Source organism: Sorex fumeus, unplaced genomic scaffold (assembly GCF_029834395.1).
Source record: "Sorex fumeus unplaced genomic scaffold, SorFum_2.1 ptg000018l, whole genome shotgun sequence".
NCBI lineage: Eukaryota > Metazoa > Chordata > Mammalia > Eulipotyphla > Soricidae > Sorex > Sorex fumeus.
Genome location: NW_026606075.1, coordinates 36,725,001 through 36,746,229, shown reverse-complemented (window position 1 = coordinate 36,746,229; position 21,229 = coordinate 36,725,001). Strand labels below are relative to the sequence as shown.

At 48.3% G+C, this 21,229-nt stretch overlaps 1 pseudogene; it reads right to left on the bottom strand.

The window, feature by feature from the left end:
* LOC130021671 (CAP-Gly domain-containing linker protein 1-like) overlaps positions 1–21,229 on the bottom strand; it is a 47,059-nt pseudogene that overhangs the window by 6,753 nt on the left and 19,077 nt on the right.

The following is a 21,229-nucleotide window of genomic DNA, read 5'->3' as shown; positions in this document are numbered from 1 at the left end:
GACCTGGGTTGGATCCCCGGCACCCCACATGGTTCCCCAAGCCTTACCAGGAGTGATTCCTGAGTGTAGAGCCTGGGGTAAGCCCTGAGCACCACGGGGTGTGGCCCCAAATTAACAACCAAAATAAAACATAACATGGAAGCAACACAGCAAAGAAATATTACCTGATTCTCCTGGGCCCTTTCGTCCTCATCTGCTTGAGAATCAGAATTACCTTTTAGTTGAAAAAAAAAAGAGTGAGTGTAGGTCTTTGAAAATATGCCTTTCTAGGGCAGAAACAGTTCAGCAGGTAGGGGCTTAGATCTCTGGTCCCCTGATTGTCCCCTGAGCAGGGTGATCCCTGAGCAGAGCCTGCAGTAAATTCTGAGCACTGCAAGGTGTGACCCCAAAACCAAACTGATCCCCATCCCCAAAGTGCCTTTTCGCCTTGTTTTGGGCTCTTATTTTGGCGCCGGTGCTTGCGGACCCAGGGACGCGACCGCGAGCCCATGCTCCGGGCAGGTGCCCAAGTTCACCCTCCTGAGCAGCCAGCTGGGGGAGGGGCGGCGGGGCAGGGGGGCTGGTGCCCCTGGAGGTGTGGGGGAGGGCGGAGAGCAGGCACCCCTCAGCGGTAGCATTTTACCTGCCCAGCTCTGGAGCTGCCTTTTATTCTCTTTGAGTTGAAGCTCCAAGATTTTGACCTTGAGCTCCAGCTTCACCTTGTCAGATTCCAGGGACTGAAAAACTGAATGTAAGGACTTGGTAGAGGCATTTTCTCCCCTGAGCAAGGAGACCTGCAACACAGGGGTGTGGCTTAGGCCCTCGTGGCCGTGGCTGTGACCCTCATGTGGGCGGGGCCTGGGCCGACATGGGAGTGGCTCAAGGCGGAGTGGGCATGGCTCAGGCCAATGTGGGCGTGGTTCAGAGTGAGATGGGCGTGGCTCGGCCCATGTAGGCGTGGCCCGGGCGGGGATGGGCGTGGCTCGGGTCCACGAGGGCGGGGCCGGGACTTGACCCCCATTTCTCAGCTTCTCCAGCTCTGTGTCCCTCTCCGTGAGCAAGGCACTGGTAATACTGATGAATTTCTGCAGGGAAGCTTTCTCTTCATCGGAGTCTCTTATGAACTCGGATTCTCTAAAAGACCAAAGTTTTCAAAATGCCAGAAATCAACCCAGAGAGAGGCCAGTGCACAACTGCCCTAGAATGGACGCTCAACGGCTCCTAGGACTATTACAGGGGGAGGGGCCCAGGCTTTTACGTGTGCAAAATATTAGTGAAATTTTACTGACTGTGAGGGAGAAAAAGTTTGCCTATGTGTACATGCCAGAACCTGCATATCATTGTGTCCATGTGAATTTAAAGAAACAAGTTAATAACTTTGGGAGATGGAGAACACAAAGAAAAAAGAAAAGAAGGACTTGTTGCATCCCCACCCCACGCCCCCAAAAAAGAATTCTTTTAAACACCTAATCCCAGGTTGAAGTGCTATTTCTTGAATAAATTATTACCAAGCAATGACAACAATGAAAACACACACACATGCAAAGCAATTATATGAATGTCATGCAGAGTGGCTTTATGCTGGGAGTATCCATTGGTTCTCACTCATTTCAGCAACTTTCAGCAAGTTTGGAGAATGTGTTTTTGAAACCTTTCTGAGCAAGAACGGGGCAAAGATTGTTACGACTAATCCAACAGAGAATGATTTTCATCCTGACTCTGGAGAGGACCAAAGTGAGTTGCTCTTAAACAAAATGGCAATTCGCAAAAGGCCAGAACAGAAAGATGAACAGGGTTTCTAGTAGAGGATGAGAGCTCGGGGCACACGGAGCATGTGGCCTCACACCCTCGGCCAGATTCTCCTCCAGGCTGGCTTGCAGAGGAGGAGATGGAGGACCTGGCCTGGGGAGAGAGGGGGGCAAGACAGGGAAGGAGCAAAGACACAACAGATACAACCCAACGGGTGCGTGTGTGGCTGTGTGTGTGTGTGTGAGCATTTACACCACAAAAGGATGTGTGTGGGGGAGCACAGGGCGGGGACGGACAGCCAGTCAAGACTGAGCAATGCCACAGTCTGGAAAGGACATGAGAGGGGACAGAAGTGTGGCTCCTGGGATGCATATTTGGAGAGAGACAGAGGTGTGTGTGAAGTGGGGAATCTCATTAAAGTCTGGGGTCCAGGACAGCAGTGGATGTTCGTGTCATACTCACTGGTTCAAATCAGTTCAATATTTGTTTTAAAATTTTTTAATAGTTTTAAAATTTTTTACTCCCACAAAAAAAATAAAGTCATCATTTGTTCCTTTGATTCACTGAACGTTTTTTTTTTCTTTGGGGTGGATGTGTGTACACCTGGCCATGCTCAGGGTTTACCCTGGCTCTGGGCTCAGGGTACCACATGGGGTGCCAGGGATTGAACCCAGCTCAGCTGTGTTCAAGACATGATAGTACCAGTTCTACGACTTCCGCGGCCCCTGAAGGAGTGACTTTCCATGGATGGCTGCATAAACATTCCTGGGACATAGGGGGGCAAGGGGAACAGAGGTGATGAGACAGCAGAGGGAAATGGACAAGTGGTTAAATGGGCCATTTATTTTTTAAAATTTATTTGTGTATTTATTTTAACCGGGGGTCACGCCCAGCGATGCACAGGGGTTACTCCTGGCTCTGCACTCAGGAATTATCCCTGGTGTTGCTCAGGAGACCATATGGGATGTTGGGAATCAAACCCGGGTCGGCCGCGTGCAAGGCAAACGCCCTACCCCGCTGTGCTACCACTCCAGCACTAAGTTGCATGCCAAGACGAGTGTCTTAAAAAACAAAACCAAAATGAAACAAAAAACTGCTTCGCCTTCTGATGGATGGTTGCCTCCTCAAGCCAGGGCACCAGTCATGATTCTGGGGGGATGTGCGCTGTGGGGAGCGCAGGGGAGGATGGGACTCTGGTGTCTGTGTGCCCCCAACTTGGGAGCTGTCTCCTGCTAATAGCACCAGGGATGAACCGACCATTTCGGACCAGCTCTGGGGGGCTGGGAGGATGAGCGGATGGAAAGAGCCGAGACAGACGGCAACCATGAATGCGCAGCAGACCCCGACAATCGCCACTCAACAGTACAGAGGAGGGGGTCTCCCCGCAACCAGAACTCACAGTGGGGTGGGGTGGCGGGTGCGCTGTGTCACAGGGAATTACAGCACAGTAGAATTCATGGGAAACGCATTTCCCTTCCTTGTGTCCTCCATCTTCAGCAGCCTGGCAGTGGGCTGGCCTTGGGGATACTCCTGGCTCCTTGCTGGGGGCTGGGTGGAGGGAAGGAACTCTGCCTCCTGCAAAGTCTGTGCTCCCTGCGGCCCCAGACTTCAGAGCAAAGCTCAGATATGCTTAGGCCCATCTGCCTCTTTCTTTTCTTTTGTTTTGGGGCCGCACCTGGTGATGTGAGAGGCTTAGTCCTGGCGTTGTGCTCAAGGATCACTCCTGGCTGGCGGAGGATCCACCTGGGATGCCGGGGATGGACCCTGGGTTGGCCTCAAACAAGGCAAGTTCCCTGCCCGCTGTGCTATCCTGCAGCTCCCCTATTTGTCCTTTTCATTCTGACTTTCGTTTGCATTTCTGCAGCAAGTTCAAATTCTGGGTTTATCTGCTCCACCTCAGTTCAAGATGTTTTCCATCCTGTGGAACTATGTCTTTTTCTCCTGGTACTCTGGTTGAAGTTTTTGTTCTCCTGAGTCGTAACAGTAAATGCAGAAAACGAATCTGTAACAAGATAGTTCTTTTTGTTTGGTGGCACATTTGGCGGTGTTTGGGGCTTACTCCTGGCTCTGTGCTCAGAGAGCACTCCTGGCGGTGCTCGGGGGACCATACGGAGTGCGGGAATCACACCTGAGTCAGACAAAAACAAGGCAAGAGCCTTCCCGCTGTGATATCACTCCAGCCCCATAGAGTGATAAAAGTGAAAAACAACAACAACAATGTTTTTACATGCAAGGGAATATGTAGTTTTTAATTAAAATAACACTAGCACGTTACTCGTTTTTTAATTTTATTTTATTTTTGGCTTTTTGGGTCACACCCGGCGAAGCTCAGGGGTTACGCCTGGCTCTGCACTTAGGAATTATTCCTGGTGGTGCATGGGGGACCATATGAGATGCTGGGGATTGAATATGCAAACGCCCTAGCCGTTGTACGTTGTACTATCATTCCAGCCCCTAGCATGTCATTAAAAAAAAGAAAGAAAAATTTGAGTAGAGAAAAGTGGTTATTTTCTTCCCCTTCCAGATCTGGTCACTGCAGAATTTTTGGTCGTCACTTTTTTGGTTGGTCGTACGGTCTTCTTACTGAAGTAATAAGACTGCAGATTCTACTGCTGCCACTGGGTTCAAAAGTCTGTATTGCTAAATAATGTTTGACTTATAATTTTTTTTTTGCTTCTGTTTATGGGTCCTACCTAGTTGTGCTCAGGGCTTACTCCTGCCAGTGCTTAGGGACCACATGGGATGCCGGGGATTGAGCCCAGGTCAGACTCAGGCAAGGCTGGGCCCTCCCCGCAGTGCCATGGGTTCTGCCCCACGTTTAGACATTATTCCTGTCTTAGGCATCCTTTGTGCTGACTCTCCTCTCCTCTGCTCTTCCAGTACAATTGTCCAAAGCCTTTGCTTGGCAGTGTTTTAGCGCAGGGGCTGTTTCAAGAGCAGATGAATTTTTAGATTGCAATGCCAGACATCAAACCACGTGGGGCGGTGGGCGGGGTTATCGGTACTTCCACCCCCACGGTCCATGTTCCCTGACCCCAAGGTGCCGGGAACAAACTCAGGAATGTCTCGCACTTCCCCCATTGCTGCATACAAGAGGCTCTTTTCCAATAAATAAAGCCCATTTGTGTCAAACTCTTGTTCTGGGGCCCCACGGCAAAGCCAATGGGGTGAAGGGGTGAAGGTTGTTTCTGCAGCTCAGGGTCTTGGGGAGGGGGTGGGGCAATTTAAAGAGGAGTGAATCTGTGGGTTAGTTTGTTCTTTTTCTTGAGTGCCACTCCAGGTGATGCACCAGGCTTCCTCCTCCTGGCTCTGCACTCAGGGGTCACTCGCCGTGATGCTTGGGGGACCATGTGGGGTGCAAGGATGGAACCCGGGTTGGCCGCATGCATGACACACACTTTCCCCTGTACTGTACTATCGCTCCAGTCCCAAATTTGAGTAATTCTTAACTTAAAAAGAAAAAGGGAGATGGTAGCCCTGGCCTCCTAGCTTTGCGGCCTAGGTAAAACAATCCTTAAGCAACCGAGTAGATTTCTCTGCGGTCACATGCCTGATAGCATCCATCATATCAGCAGGAGGGGTTGGGCCGCTGAGTCCCACATGGCCCACAGCGTGACGCCTTTTTAAGCGAGTGACACCCTTCACTCGTGCACCCCGCCTGGAGAGCATTCCTACTGCTCGAGAGGGGCCGTGGCCGGGGCTGGCGCTGGGCCTGTCTGGGTCTGTGGAGCTCAGGAACGCTCCATGCTGAAAATGGGGATATTCTGCACCCCAGGAGAATTTTTTTTCTTTCGGCAAAAATAAACTGTCCTATTTGCCACTGTCTGTCCACTGGCCAGACTGCACCTGACTCAGGTGAAACACCTGAAGGAAAGGCGGTCAGCTCACTCCCCAGCAGGTGGGTGCCAGGGTGGAGTCGGGAAAAGTACCTCCAGGAGCCTGGGCCAGAGCACAGCGGGGAGGGTGTTGGCCTTGCACACAGCAGACCTGGGTTCCATCCCCGGCACCAGAGAGGACCCCCCCAACCCCACCAGGAGTGAAACCTGAGCGCAGAGCCAGGAGTAAGCCCTGAGCACAGCCAAGTGTAGCCCCCCCCCAAAAAAAAATAAAATAAAACAATGATTTAAAAAGAGAGACCCTGCAAGGCCAATGCACGCAGATCCAATGTGAACGGTGTAAATAAATTCAAACAGCCTCCCATTATTGATTATTTCAAAATACACATCCCAAAATATTGGGGGTGGGAGTGGCATACACACAGCTGTGCTAGGGGTCAGGCCCAGGGTGGCTGCACGCAAGGCAAGTGCCTTACTCACTGTCGTGTGTCTTGGCCCCACTCCTCCCAAACTACTGTTCTTACAAGGATGTTACAAAGACTTCATCTGAGGGTTGCATTTCTGGTTTATTCCATAAAAGGTTGCGGTGACGGTGAGACTGTCTGTGTTGGCTGAACCCCATGCGAGCTGTCACGCTGACTGTGGGCCGATCCAGTCACCGAGGGATGGATCCATCTGTCATGCCTGAACACAACTATTTTTAACCTGCAGTGTCTAATGGGTGGTGGCGTTCGTTCGGCACCTTTCAGTTCTCTTGATTTATTAATTCCCATCCCCCATACTTTGCATACTAGGGTGACCCCATGAAGATTTAGGGGGTCAAATCCACATCAAAATGCTCTCAATGATTAAATTAGGCATGTTTCAGAGCTATTTATTTAGTGATGGGCGGGGGGAGGTATTTCAGGCCTGAGCTAATTAGTCATTTAGGAGCTGGGAGATTTAATTTTAATTATGGATGAAAAATCTCCCTCCCTCCCTTTCTCTCCCCCTATCTACATCTTCTGACAAATGAGCAGCTTTCACTTAGCAAATGGTCACCAGCAAACCTGGTTGCAGGCGGTGCCTGCTTTGGGGAGACTGCTCAGTCTCCCGTGGGAGCCACACAGTGACTCCCGATCCACTTGCAGTTCCAGAAGGATCTTTGGGTCCCCAAGGCCACCAGTCATCCCCTCAGCCACATTCGTGTCTCTAGTTCGCACGGAGCTCTGCTCCTGAACGCCCACGGGGAAGGCTGCCAGCGCCCCCACAGGTGTGTCCATTCCACTTTACGAACCTCCCATATATATTTTTAAAAACCAGCATTGGAGCTGGAGTGGCAGTAGGGCAGGCAGGGTGCTTGCCTTGCAGGCTGCAAACGCGCGTTAGATCCCTGGCACCCCATATGGTCCCCGAGCCGTCCAGGAATGGTGCCTGAGCACTACTGGGTGAGTCCCCCCCCCAAAAAAAACAAACAAAAAAACCCAGCAATTGATTTCACTTTAGCTGCCTAAAATAAAGTGTTTTTTTCTCTTTTTTGGGTCACACCCAGAGATGCTCAGGGGTTACTCCTGGCTCTGCAATCAGGAATCCATCCTGGGGGTGCTCGGGGGACCACATGGGATGCCAGGGATTGAACCTGGGTCAGCCACTTGCAAGGCAAACGCCCTACTGGCTGGACTATGGCTCCGGTCCAAACTGAAGTGATTTAATTAAGCAATTTCTCTCATAGGACATAAACTTACATTTCTTTCTTGAATTCTTCCATCTCTTGATTCTCTACAGTCAGACGCTCTTTCGATTTCTTCAGCTCTTCCACATTCTTCAAGTTGTTTTCTTTAAGGGATCCAACTTCGAGACCAAGAGAAAAGAAACCTGGTCAAATGCTTCTGTTTTCCAGTGGCATGGATGGTGACACAAATCAGACGTGAAGACGCAAGTTTGAATAGCAAAGGGCCGGAGACACGTGGCTCAGGGGCGTCCTGCAGCGCACCCGTGCAGGAAGTCCCGTCTGTAGGAAGCAGACCCTGAGCACTGTTGGTGGTGGCTTAAAAGACCAAAAAAGAACGGACACTAGAGGCTCCTGACAGAGACAAAGAGGACTCGGAATGAAGAATGCTCCTCCCAAGCCCTGAGTGTATTCGCTGAGTGACTAAGGATATGGTTTTTCTTTCTTTTCTTTTTGGGTCACACCCAGCAATGCACAGGGATTCCTCCTAGCTCTGCACTCAAGGAATTACACCTGGCGGTGCTCAGGGGATCATATGGGATGCCGGGGATTGAACCTGGGTCTGCCGTGTGTGAGTCAAACGCCCTCCCCGCTGTGCTATCGCTCTGGCCCAGGATATGGTTTCTCTCAAGGCTGAGGCCGGGCCTACACAGCCCTGGTCATCACCATCAACCACCTCACTCTGCAACTTTGCATTGGTGTTCCTGGCGTCCTCCAGGGAGGCCAGAGTCTCTGTCTTCTCTTGGGTCATTTGCTCCATGAACTGTCTGGCATCTTCCGCTGTCTGCACAGCCTGGAGGGAGAAACCTCGTTGAGCCACGCCGGGGGGGGGGGGGGGGGGGGGGGGGGGGGGGGCAGGGAGGGGTTGGCCTCAGTGGCAGAGCACAGCGCGAAACGCCACACAAACCAGCCACAGTGGTTCCGGGCCCCGCTGGGCGCCGCTCACCCTGTGGGGACTCGCTGGGCGAGCCTGAGATTGGTCCACAAGCTGAAAAGACCCACTACTGCTGGGCGGGAGGACCCCAGAGCCGAGAGCATGGCTTGGCGAGGAAGAAGGAAGTAAGCAAGGGAGGAGGGAGGCTAAGGATAGGAAGGAGGGAAGGAGGAAACAGGGAAGAAAGGGAAAGGGAGGCGAGGGAGGGAAGAAAAGGTTATCTTTTTTTTTTTTTTTGGTCCGCTCGAGCTAATCGATGAACAACGGGAGGACAGTGACAATGACAGTGACCCTATGGGATCCTGGAGATCGAACTCACGTAGGACGTGTGCAAGGCAAATGCCCTTCCCACTGTACTATCACTCTGGCCCCCAAGATTTACTTTCTTGTAGTTTCTTTTTTTTTTGTTTCCATCTTTTTTATTTATTTATTTTTTTACAGTTGTAGATTTACAATTTTCTTTTGTGCTTGGGTTTCAATTATACAATAATCAGATACCCATCCCTCCACCAGTGCTCGTTTTTCACCACCATGGATAATATCCCTCCCACCCCCATCCCCCCATCCCCCCCTGCCTCTGTGGCAGGACAATCCCCTGTGTTCTCTCTCTCTGTTTGGGTGTTGTGGTCTGCAAAAGAGGCATTGAGTGGCAAACATGTTCAGTCCATAGTCTACTTTCAACATGCATCTCCCCTCCTGGGAGGATCCTCCAAACACCCTTTATTTGGTGCTCCCTTCTCTATCTGAACTGCCCTTTCCTCTAGGATACCCGGCTGGCCTCTAAGTTATGGAGTAATCCTCCTGGTGCTGATCTCAGCTATTCTTGGGTATTAATCTCATACTTTGTTACTTTATATCCCCCAGATGAATGCAATCTTTCTATGTCTATCCCTCTCTTTCTGACTCATTTAGCTTAGCATGATACTTTCCATATTGTACCACTTGTATGTAAATTTCATGACTTCATCTTTTCTAACAGCTACATAGTACTCCATTGTGTAGATGTACCAAAGTTTCTTTAACCAGTCATCTGTTCTTGGGCATTCAGGTTTCTTCCAGTTTCTGGCTATTGTAAAGAGTGCTGCAATGAACAAACAAGTGCAGATGTCACTTCGACTATACATTTTTGCTTCTCTGGGATATATTCCCAGGAGTGGTATTGCTGGGTCAAATGGGAGCTCAATTTCTAATTTTTTGAGAATCGTCCATACTGTTGTCCAGAAGGGCTGAACCAGTGGACATTCCCACCAACAGTGAAGGAGTGTCCCTTTCTCGCCACATCCACGTCAGCATCGGTTGCTTTTGTTCTTTTGAATGTGGGCCAGTCTCTGAGGTGTGAGATGGTATCTCATTGTGGTTTTGATCTGCATCTCCCTGATGATTAATGATGTAGAGCATTTTCTCATGTGCTTTTTTGCCATTCGGATTTCTTCTTTGAGAAAGTTTCTGTTCATTTCATTGCCCCATTTTTGGATGGGGTTGGATGTTTTCTTCTTGTGGAGTTTAACCAGTATTTTGTATATCCTGGATATCAACCCCTTGTCAGATGTGTATTCGGCGAATATCCTTTCCCATTCTGTAGACTGTCTTTGTATTTTGGTCACTGTTTCTTTGGAGGTGCAGAAGCTTCTTAGTTTAAGATAGTCCCATTTATCTATCTCTGTTTTCACTTGCTTGGCCAGTGGCGTGGCATCTTTGAAGATACCATTAGCTTCAATATCATGGAGGGTTTTGCCAACTTTATTTTCAATGTACCTTATGGTTTCTGGTCTGATGTTGAGGTCTTTAATCCATTTTGATCTTACTTTTGTACATGGTGTTAGGCAGAGTTCTGAGCCTATTTTTTTGCATGTAGCCGTCCAATGATGCCAACATAATTTATTAAAGAGGCTTTCCTTACTCCACTTCACATTACTTGCACCTTTATCAAAGATTATATGATCATATGATTGAGGGGAGATGTCAGTGTATTCAACCCTGTTCCATTGGTCTGCAGTTCTGCCTTTGTTCCAGTACCATGCTGTTTTAATTATTACTGCTTTGTAGTACAGTTTGAAGTTAGGGAGGTTGATTCCTCCCATTTTCTTTTTCCCAAGAATTGCTTTAGCTATTCGTGGGGGCTTATTGTTCCATATAAATTTCAAGAGTGTTTGCTCCATTTCTTTGAAGAATGTCATGGGTATCCTTATAGGGATTGCATTGAATTTATACAATGCTTTCGGTAGTATTGACATTTTGACAATGTTAAGTCTCCCGACCCATGAGCAGGGGATATCTTTCCATTTCCTCATGTCCTCTTTTATTTCCTGAAGTAGCGTTTTGTAGTTTTCTTTGTACAGGTACTTTACTTCCTTAGTTAAGCTGATTCCTAGGTACTTGATTTTCTGGGGCACAATTGTGAACGGGATTGTTTTTTTCATGTTGCTTTCTTATCTCTCACTGTTTGCGTATAGGAAAGCCATGGACTTATGGACTTTTGGGTATTGATTTTATAACCTGCAACTTTACTATACGAGTCTATTGTTTCTAGGAGTTTTTTGGTGGAGGTTATTGGGTTCTCTAAGTAGAGTATCATATCATCTGCGAATAGTGAGAGCTTGATTTCTTCCTTTCCTACCTGAATGCCCTTAATATCTTTTTCTTGCCTAATCGCTATTGCAAGTACTTCCAGTACTATATTGAACAGAAGTGAAGAGAGTGGGCATCCCTGTCTCGTCCCTGATCTTCGAGGGAAGGCTCTCAGTTTTTCCCCATTGAGGATGATGCTTGCTGTAGGCTTGTGGTAGATGGCTTTAATTATGTTGAGGAAGGTCCCCTCTATACCCATTTTGGCTAGGGTTTTCAACATAAAGGGGTGCTGGATCTTGTCAAATGCTTTCTCTGCATCTATTGATATAATCATATGCTTTTTATCTTTTCTTTTGTTGATATGATGGATTATGTTGATTGATTTTCGAATGTTAAACCATCCTTGCATCCCTGGGATGAATCCTACTTGGTCACGGTGTATGATCTTTTTGATGAGTAGTTGGATTCTATTTGCTAGTAGTTTGTTGAGGATCTTTGCATCTGTGTTCATCAGGGATATCGGCCTGTAATTCTCTTTCTTTGTGGTATCTCTGTGTGCTTTTGGTATCAGTGTGATATTTGCTTCGTAGAAACTGTTTGGAAGTGTTTTTGATATTTCAATTTCATGGAAAAGCTTAAAGAGCATTGGGAGTAAGTCCTCCTTAAAGATTTGGAAGAATTCACTAGTGAATCCATCCGGGCCAGGACTTTTGTGCTTGGGTAGAATTTTTATTACCAGTTCAATTTCCTTGATGGTGATAGGTCTGTTCAGGTATTCCAGGTCTTCTTGGTTCAGCCTTGGGAGTCTGTAGGAGTCTAGGAATTTATCCATTTCCTCGAGGTTTTGATGTTCCGTGGCATAAAGCTTCTCAAAGTACTCCCTGAGGATCCTCTGAATTTCTGTGGTTTCTGTTGTAATGACCCCCTTTTCATTTCTGATTCGGTTTATTAGGGTTTTCTCTCTCCCTTTCTTTGTGAGTTTTGCTAGCGGCTTATCGATCTTGTTAATTTTCTCAAAGAACCAGCTTTTGGTTTCATTGATCTTTTGGATTGTTTTTTGGGTTTCCATCTCATTAATCTCTGCTCTGAGTTTTATTATTTCCTTTCTCCTGTTCGGGTTGTGCTCCTTTTTTTGGTCCTTCTCCAAGCTCTTAAGCTGTGAGGTTAGGTTACTTATGTGTGTTCGCTGCTCCTTCCTGAGGAATGCTTGTAGAGCTATAAACTTTCCTCTTAACACAGCCTTTGCTGTGTCCCATAAGTTTTGGTAACTCGTGTTCTCATTTTCATTCGTTTCTAGGAATCTTTTGATTTCCTCTTTGATTTCCTGTCTAATCCACTCGTTGTTCAATAGTGCACTGTTTAATTTCCAGGTGTTTGATTTAGTTTTCTGTTTTTGTGTGTGATTTACTTCTAATTTCAGCGCATTATGGTCTGAGAAGATTGTTGATACAATCTCTACCTTCTTAATTTTATGGAGGCATGTTTTGTGGCTCAGCATGTGGTCTATCTTGGAGAATGTTCCATGGACGCTTGAGAAGAATGTGTATTCAGCATTTTGTGGATGAAGTGTCCTGTATATATCTACTAAGTCCCTTTCTTCCATTGTTTCCCTCAAATGAAGTATGTCCTTGCTAAGCTTGAGTCTGGTTGATCTATCAAGAGGTGACAAAGCAGTGTTGAAGTCTCCCACTAGTATTGTGTTGCTATTGATGTCTTTTTCCAAATCTATGAGTAGTTGTTTTAAGTACTTTGCTGGTCTCTCATTAGGTGCATATACATTTATTATTGTAAGTTCTTCCTGTTGTACAGATCCTTTGATCAATAAGAAATGGCCTTCCCTGTCTCTTATGACCTTCCTCACTCTGAAATCGATGTGATCTGATATAAGGATGGCTACCCCAGCTTTTTTATGGGAGCTGTTTGCCTGTAGGATTGTTTTCCAGCCTTTGACTCTGAGTCTGTGTTTGCTTTGACTATTGAGATGTGTTTCTTGCAGGCAGCAGAATGTTGGGTTCAATTTTCTAATCCATCCTGCCACTCTATGTCTTTTAATTGGTGCATTTAGCCCATTGACATTGAGAGAGTATTGTTATGTGATTTTGTCCCATTGTTCTGTTAAAATTTGGTGTATTTGAGGGGCCTTTCTTGCCTTAAAGTAGCCCATTTAGTTGTTCTTGTAACCATGGTTTTGAGTCTATGAAGTTCCTGAGCTGTTGTTTGTCTGTGAAACTGTGTGTTGTTCCTTCTATTATGAATGAGAGTCTCGCTGGGTAAAGTATTTTTTGGAGAGGCATTTATTTCATTGAGTTTTTTCACTATGTCCCACCACTGTTTTCGGGCCATGAGGGTTTCATCAGAAAAATCAGCTGTGAATTTTAAGGATGCTCCTTTGTAAGAGATTTCTTTCTTCGATCTTGCTGCTTTCAGAATTTTGTCTCTGTCTAAGGTTTTGGTCATTTTGATCAGAATGTGTCTTGGGGTATTTTTATTCGGATTTCTTCTAGCTGGTACCCTTCGGGCCTCCTGAATGTGGTCACAAGTTTTCTTCAGCTCTGGAAATGTTGTAGCAATGATTTCTTTGACAGTTTCTTCTTCATCGAGGTTTTCTTCCTGTACCTCTGGGACTCCAATAATTCTTATGTTACACCTCTTGGTTTCATCACGATCTTCTCTTGCCATCTGTTCCCGAATTGTGAGTCTCTTTTCCATTTTCTGCTCTTTTCTGAAGAGTCTCTGAACTTCATCTTCGAGTTCACTGATTCTGTTCTCAGCAGCTGTTACTCTGCTGCTGAGGCCTTCCACTGAGCTTTTCAATTTGCCTACGAGATTTTTCAGGTCTGATATTTCTGATTGCATTTTCCTCATTTCTGCCTTCAGATCCTCTTGTCTTCTATTGGCATTGCTTTCCATTGTTTCTTTTAATTCCCTAAGCATCCTAAGTAGCTCCCTCCTGAATTCCTTGTCAGAGAGATTGTCTAACACTACAGTACTGTTGGTGTCATCTGGGCTAGACTCTTCAATATGAAAAATTTGGTGGGCTTTTGCGTTGCTTTACCATTGTGAGAGGTGTGGTTTAGTCCTTCACGTTCACTGTTACTATTCTGCTTGATATGCAGTGTGAGTTAAGATAGGCTTATGAGTTATTGGCTACTGTGTTTCTAGTGGCTGAGCTAAAATAGAAAAGTTTCCATCTAAGAAGGTAGCTTATGGTTCCTAAGGCATATTTAGTGGGAAAACATTTCGCGGCCTCCGGAAAGAGTCCCTGGCACTGGCAAGGAGTTGGGAATGTCTCCTGTTTGGAATTGGAGCCGTTCAGCTTTGTTACCCAGAGCTGGGCCTCCGTGCCCGTCCCGCGCAGCTCAGGGGTTGAAAACCGGCTGTCTAGGGGCTGGATCTACGTGCGCATGCCCAGAAAGGGTCCCAGGCCCTTGGAGGCGGGCTGTACCTGTTTGAAATTGGAGCCGTTCAGCTTTGTTGCCCAGAGCTGGGCCTCCGTGCCCATCCCGCGCAGCTCTTGTAGTTTTTTGTCTGTGACTTTAAAAGTTTGAGGGGTTTCAATATGAAAATTAAATTGAAGAACCTCTAATCCACTAGACAGCAGTCACCAGAACTTGATGTTTGTTACATCTTGATGTGAAAGTGGGTCAACTATCCCCTGCTGTGTCCTAGGAATTGATTCCCTTTGTTTCTGGAATGCCAGCTAAGGAGTCCTGAGTCCTGAGAGGAACTCCCGGGGGTCTCTGGGTCCTTCTGTTATGTCTGTCAGTCCTGTCTACAAATCCCACAGCCCTTCCAACTTGGCCAACAGAGAACTTTCTCCAAGCCGGGGGGGGGGGGGGGGGCTGGGAGGGCGCGTCCCTGCCACCACAATCCTATAGGAGGAAAAGGGCTCTTCTCAGGGCTCCTTGGTGAGAAATGCAGCTCGCTTGGCTTGGCCCAGAACTCACTCTCTTGTCCTTCCCCAGGGTCAGGGCTACTGATGTAGAAAAGTAGATAGGGAAATGCCCTTTGCAATGAAACACAGTTTCATGGAAGAAGAATTCTAGGAATGACCCACCTTGTGGATACAGAAAGCAAAGGCCTGATAAGACCATACACAGTCCCTCAGGATATAGGCCTCCCCATGAAATTCCTCTTTTTGGACCTCCCTGGTAATCTCCTTAGCAACCTGACTTTTACCCGGGAAGAAGTTTCACGTGGTGACAGGCTGGAGAAACCCTATAAAGGCCACCTGGAAGAAAGGCAGGGTGCGCACATGCTGCCTTAGCCCATGTGTGGTACGTCCACGTGGCTGAGCACATGTGTCGCCCGCATCTCCCCTCTTGAGATGTGTACTTTCATGCTTTTGTGTCGAATGCTGGGATGTGTGGAGGGGCTCTCTCCACCCTCGGAGAAGCCCACGTTCTCTCTGGACTTGTTACTCTCTCTCTTACTCTCATTCCCCCGCTTATCTGCTTATCCCTTTCTCTCCCTCTCCAAAAATCCTCCAAATAAAATCTATTTGTTTCACTGCTTGTCTACTCCTGAAATTCCTTTCTGTGAGGCGAGACAAGTACCCAGTAACGCTGGGTCCCGGGTGGCACAGGCGGGTGGGGAGAAAGTGACCGTCTTTCTCCTCCCCACTTCACTAAGTCACCCTTGGGGACCACCGACATCACTACCATGAGAGTCCATGCCCGTGGCCAGCAGGAGGCCATGCTGGAAGGCGGACTTGGCCCAAGCACCCCTTAGAGGCTGAAAGGGCTGAAATCTCTGCAGGGCTGGGTGGGGGCTTGTGCTGCAGGCAGGGAGGGGTCAGCAATGAGAAATACCAAGATGGGCCACGTCACCAGCCCTGAGGGAGCTCAGAGGTTCAGAGGCATTGAGCACCAGCTGGAAACTGAGGCACCTCGGGGAGAGGACAGCAAAGCCAGTCACACGAGCAGGTGGTCAGCAAGGTCAGGGAAAGACCCCTGCGGCCAGCCTCGAGCCCAAGGGTCTGGGCGGAGTCGGCGAGTATGCAGGGGGCCCAAGGGGGGGGCAGAGGTTTGCTTTGGGGGCTCCTATCTTGTTTTCTCACTGGCCTTGTGAAGAGTTCTCAGTTTCAGAAAGACCCCAGACGGGCCCGATTAGCCGAGGCCAAGGCTAGCACGGCATGCGGGTGCTGGGGACCAATGACCGCCCCAGAATCGTGCCGACACATTCTGAGTCCCATCAGAGGGAACCGCACGGGACGTGACCGGGAGACCTGTCAGCACCAAGCCGGAACACGGCGGCGAGCACACTAACACACAGCATGCAGGGAGCGAGCGTGGAAGTGGGCGAGGGTGCCCGGGTACAAACCTGCCGCTCTCGGCCCGCTTTGCATTCTCTAACTCCTGAATCTGCCGCTCAACCACCTGGAGCTGCTGCCTGAGCTTCTCCATTCCCAATTTACCTCGGAATTGGCTTTCCAGAGCCCATCGAGCTGCAAGAGCTTCTGCTGGTTGACCTCTAGCTGCGCCGTGGCGTCGGCCAGGGCCTGGGCTTGCTGACTACACATGGCCCGCAACCCCTCCAGGTGCTTTACCTTCATCTCCCCCTCCTGCAGCTTGTTCAGGGCGTCCTCCATCTCCACTAGGTGCTGGTCCTCAGTCTGGTCGAGCTTGGCCCACGCGGCCTCCAGGCTGTTCTGCTCCTGGGCCGTCCTGACCAGCCGCGACCTGAGCGTCTGCAGCTCAGAGGCATGTGCCGCACGCTCAGCCGCCAGCTGGGCCTTCAGGCTCTCTACCTCCTGCTGGGACTCGAACTGTAGCCTCTCCATCTGCATCTTGAGCTCGGCCAGCTCAGCCGCCTCGGCGCCCACGCCCCGGCTCACGGCCGCCTTCGGCTCGCCCATGGCCTGTTGGTGCGGGGCGATGGCCGTCTCCAGTTTGGACTTCCACGGGGCGATCACGTCCGCGTTCTCCTTGTTGGCATGGTCCAGTTTGGTCCTCAGCCACTTGCTCTCCTTGGCGAGCTTCTCGGAGGCCGCCTGCAGGGCCTTTGCCTATTTCTGGTGGGAAAACAAAATTTCTATGAACTTAAAACAGGAAGGAAAAGAAGCAGACATAGAAATTTTTCTTTTGCAAACTGACTGCTTTGTTAGGGTCGGAGCTCAGGACAGCCTCACCTGTCAAGGAAAACTCTGAGAGACCAAGTCCATGCAAAAGCAAGAGGTTTATTCGAGCATGCTCGGGCTCACAGCATGACCGCAAACTGTCAGTGGCTGAGAGCCCCGAGCCTCTTCAGAGGGAACTTTTTATAGGGCAACTTCCCGCCATCTCAGAAAAGCCAGCGCACAAATCACCCAATACCTTCGAATGATCACATTAGATGCTGCACGCAGGCAGTCAATCAGGCCTTCTCTGGCCCCATGACCTTATTTGGTGAATTCCAGGGGCAACAAGAAGAAGATGGGGGTCCTTGGTGCTATCCACAGGATGCAGCTGCAGGGCAGGATATGGGCTGGGACTTGCTTTTCTAGGGCCCAATTGTCATGGAGCTATCTTTTAGGTATTCAATTATGTAGGTTAAAAGTAATGTTCTTGCTCAAGTTCTTTTTCCAGAAAAATCAACCTGAGGACACATGTGCTTCAAACGTAAAGGAGTTGGTGCTTATAAGCATCTTTGGTTCTGTTAATTTTGGGTTAATAATATAGCAACTTCCAGTTTCTTTCCCAGACTTTATGGATTGATGGTGTCTGTACTGCATGGTGTCCCTTTATTTTCGTCTTGTCAAATAGCTATGGAGAATCACTGAAGGTATTCATTTTAGGCTACATTGGTCATGAATCTTTCCAATAATGCAATAGAGGTTTTATTTGTTTTGGGTTTTTTGCCTTTAAACCTCACCCAGTTGTTCTATTTTTTTTCATCTTTTATAATTTTATTTATTGAATCACCATAAGAGCAGTTACAAAGCTTTCGGGTTTAAATCTTGGTTATAAAATGAAAGACCCGTACCTTCACCAGTGACATTCTCCACCACCAAAACCCCCAGTATACCCCCATCCCACACCCTCCCCCTACCTGTGGAGAGATGATTTTCACATTACGCTCTCTCTACTTTGATTACATTCAATATTTTGACACTGGACACACCACTATTATTTGGGATTTTACCCCAACACTCAGAGCTGCTGAAAAGGCAACAGTAGACAATTTGTTTTCTATTCCTGGTTGTAAATAACATATGATGTCGCGTGGTTGTAGTAGTGGCTGCGCAATTTTGAAATTCCAAAATTTTAACAATTAAATCTGGAGGGATTTCTTGCCCAAACCTGCTGGGTTCCAAGATTTGTTCCTAAGTCTGTGGGATCATGACCGGTAAGCAGATTGATCGGGAGCCAGAAAGGCCGTTAGTGGGCGGTGACTAGGGGTCTTGCTGGGGTGGGGAGGGAAGGGCTGGTCCCACCCCCATCCCGTGAGTCCCCACATGTCTCATCACTGAGGGCCCAAACCTTACTGTCCAATGGCTTCTGGAGGATGGTGGCCACCGAGCCACCAAGGGGGAGCAGGTGGAGGGACAGCACCCTTTCCTCCCTGGAATGGCCCAGCAACAGTAACCTACTGCAGGGTTCAGATGCATTTCTGCCAAAAGCCACTGGATTCCGAGATTTGTGTCTGAGTCTCTGGGATTATAGTCATTAAGCACCTTAATCAGGAGCCAGAGAGGCCGTTCATGGGCGGCGACTTGGGGTCACATTGAGATGGGGAGGCAAAGGCTGGCTCCACCCCCATCCCATGAGGCCCCACATGTCTCATTGACTGTGGGCCCAAATCTGACTGTCCAATGACCTCTGGCGGATGGTGGCCACTGAGCCCCCAAGGGGGAGCAGGCGGAGGGACAGCACCCTTTCCCCCCTGGGGTGGCCCGGCAACAGTAACCTATTGTGTGAGCTGGATGCATTTCTGCCAAAAGTTGCTGAGTTTCGAGATTTGTTTCTGAGTCTCTGAGATCATGGCCGTTAAACAGCTCAATCAGAAGCCAGAGCGGCTGTTTGTGGGTGACGACTTGGGGGTCTTGTTGGGGAGGAAAGGGCCAGCTCCACCCCCATCCCATGAGGCCCTACATGTCTCGTCACTGTTGGCCCAAACCTGATTGTGGCCTCTGGAGGATGGCAGTCAGCGGGCTGCCAGGGAGAACAGGCCAAGGCACGAAATCTATTCCCACCTGGGGTGGCCCAGCGCCTCTAACCTACTGCAGGGACTGGACACATCTCTGCCGAAAACCATTGGGTTTCGAGATTTGTTTCTGAGTCTCTGGGATCATGGCCATTAGGCAGTTCAATCAGGGACCAGAGAGGCCATGCCTCTAATTATATAGCTGAACTGGAGGTGGTGTGGGTGTATCTCCCACATACCTAACTTTTGTCTGTTTACTTTCTTGGTCAACTCTGCCCCAACATTTTGCGGTCTGGCCAAACGCACGGCAGCAATTTGGGGGTACCTGGACGTCTGAAGGCGCCATCAGGCTGCTGATGCACTCGACTCACAGGTACAGACTGACCTGCTGGCGGCACCATACTCCCAACCCAGTGCTTCTTAGGGTTTACTCCTGCCTCTGCACTTAGAGATTGCTCCTGCCAGGGCACAGATGACTGGATGGGATTCCTGTGATTAAACCCAGATCAGCCACATGCAAGTACCCTACTCACTGCACTATTTCTTTAGCCCAAGATAAACACTTTTAAGAAAATGGTATACAGGCACAGAGCAATAGTTCAGCTGGTAGGGCATTTGCTTTGCAGGTGGCCAATCTGGCTTCAATCCCTGACATTCCATATAGTTTGCCCAAGCACTTCCAGGAGTGATTCCTTAGTGTAGAGCCATAAATAAGCCCTAAGACATCACCAGGGGTGGCACAAACATAAAGAAACAAAAAAAAAATTGGTGTATCAGAATTCCATTGTAGAAACTGTTTGACTCATTTGACTCTATAGTTCTTCATTGCTAGCCAAAAATCTTTTCTAAATAAACCTGAGAATAATCAGTTATCACTGGCAAAAAAGAAATAATTTTATTAAAGTAGATATAGGACACTTGTTTGCTCAAGTTTTAATACTGCTTTACATAGTTTGTGAAACAAATTCAATAATGGTTATTACTAAAAATTTCAATTGATACAGATCTTTCACTTGTCAGACAGCTGATAATCTACAGAGGAAAATACATCAAAATCATACATATAATTATAGAAGTTCTTATTATACATGTAGCCTGGATGGTACATTATTTATCACTTTTGACAGAACTAGAAAACATTCAAGTGAACAAAAATAGATTCAAACTGGATGATAAACTTCTGATGGTTGAGGTCCTTCAATTAATTTTTTTGTGATAAGAAAATCCAAAAGTATTAATGTTGAATTTCTCCAGAACCAGCTTCTTGACATGCTCCTCCAGCTGGCCACTCTCCTCCAGGCCTTTCTTACACTCGGCCACCAGGCTGCTCTTGCTCATCTGCAGCTCCTCCACCAGGGCCTGCAACCCCACCTTGGCGACCTGCAGTGACCTGCAGTGCTTCGTTCTCTGTGCGCACCCTCTGGAGCTCCTCCTGCACCGCCCTGCCCAATTCCAGCACTTTCTCTTTCTCCGCCTCGAGGGCTTCTTGGCGGAGCCCCTCCTCCTGCCAGAGCTTCTCTGCGGCCCGCCTGGCCTCGATGACCTTCTCTTTTTCTAATTGAATCGCTTGGCTCAACAGCCAGAGCTTCCTCTGCTCTTCCTGCAGCGAAGAGTTTTTGGCCTCGGCTTCTGTTTGCTTCAATAGCAACGACCCTCTCTCTGACTTCAGAGAGAGCTTCTCCTTCGCCAGCAATTGATTCTCTGACCTCAGGGCCCTGCGATCCTTCGACATCAGCTCAATTTCCTCTGATGTTATTAGGTAAGTTAATGACTACAGAAACAAAAAGCGGGGAAGAATGGAAACAAGAATGAGATCAAGCAGGCACAAGCAAGCCAAGCACGTAATGTGGCCTAAATACCAGAAATGAAAATGGCAGAGTAGTCTTACCTGCACACGCGTGTATACGCACGCGCACACACTCACACACTCACACACGCACACACACACGCAGGATGGAGAGGCTCTAACACAGTTAGCTTCTTAGGGTTAACATAACTACCTACCTTTTTTGTGGATGGGGGCCCCACACCTGGTGGTGTTCGGGTCTCGCTCAGTGTTCTGTGCTCAGGGATCACTGCTGGCAGGGCCGGAGGACCATACGGGATGCTTGGGATCAACCCAGGGTTGGCCGAGTACAAGGCTGCACCCTACCCATTCTACTATCAGCCAATTTTATTTTTGAAATGCCATCTGAAATTATTCCTGACAGCTCCCCGGAAGTTTGGACAGTTGGATCTTGACAATGGGGCATAAGATTTTTTCCCCCCACTTCAATTCTTCTATTACAAAATCCATCACTCTGTCATAGAAGGAATGCATTAAAAAACTAG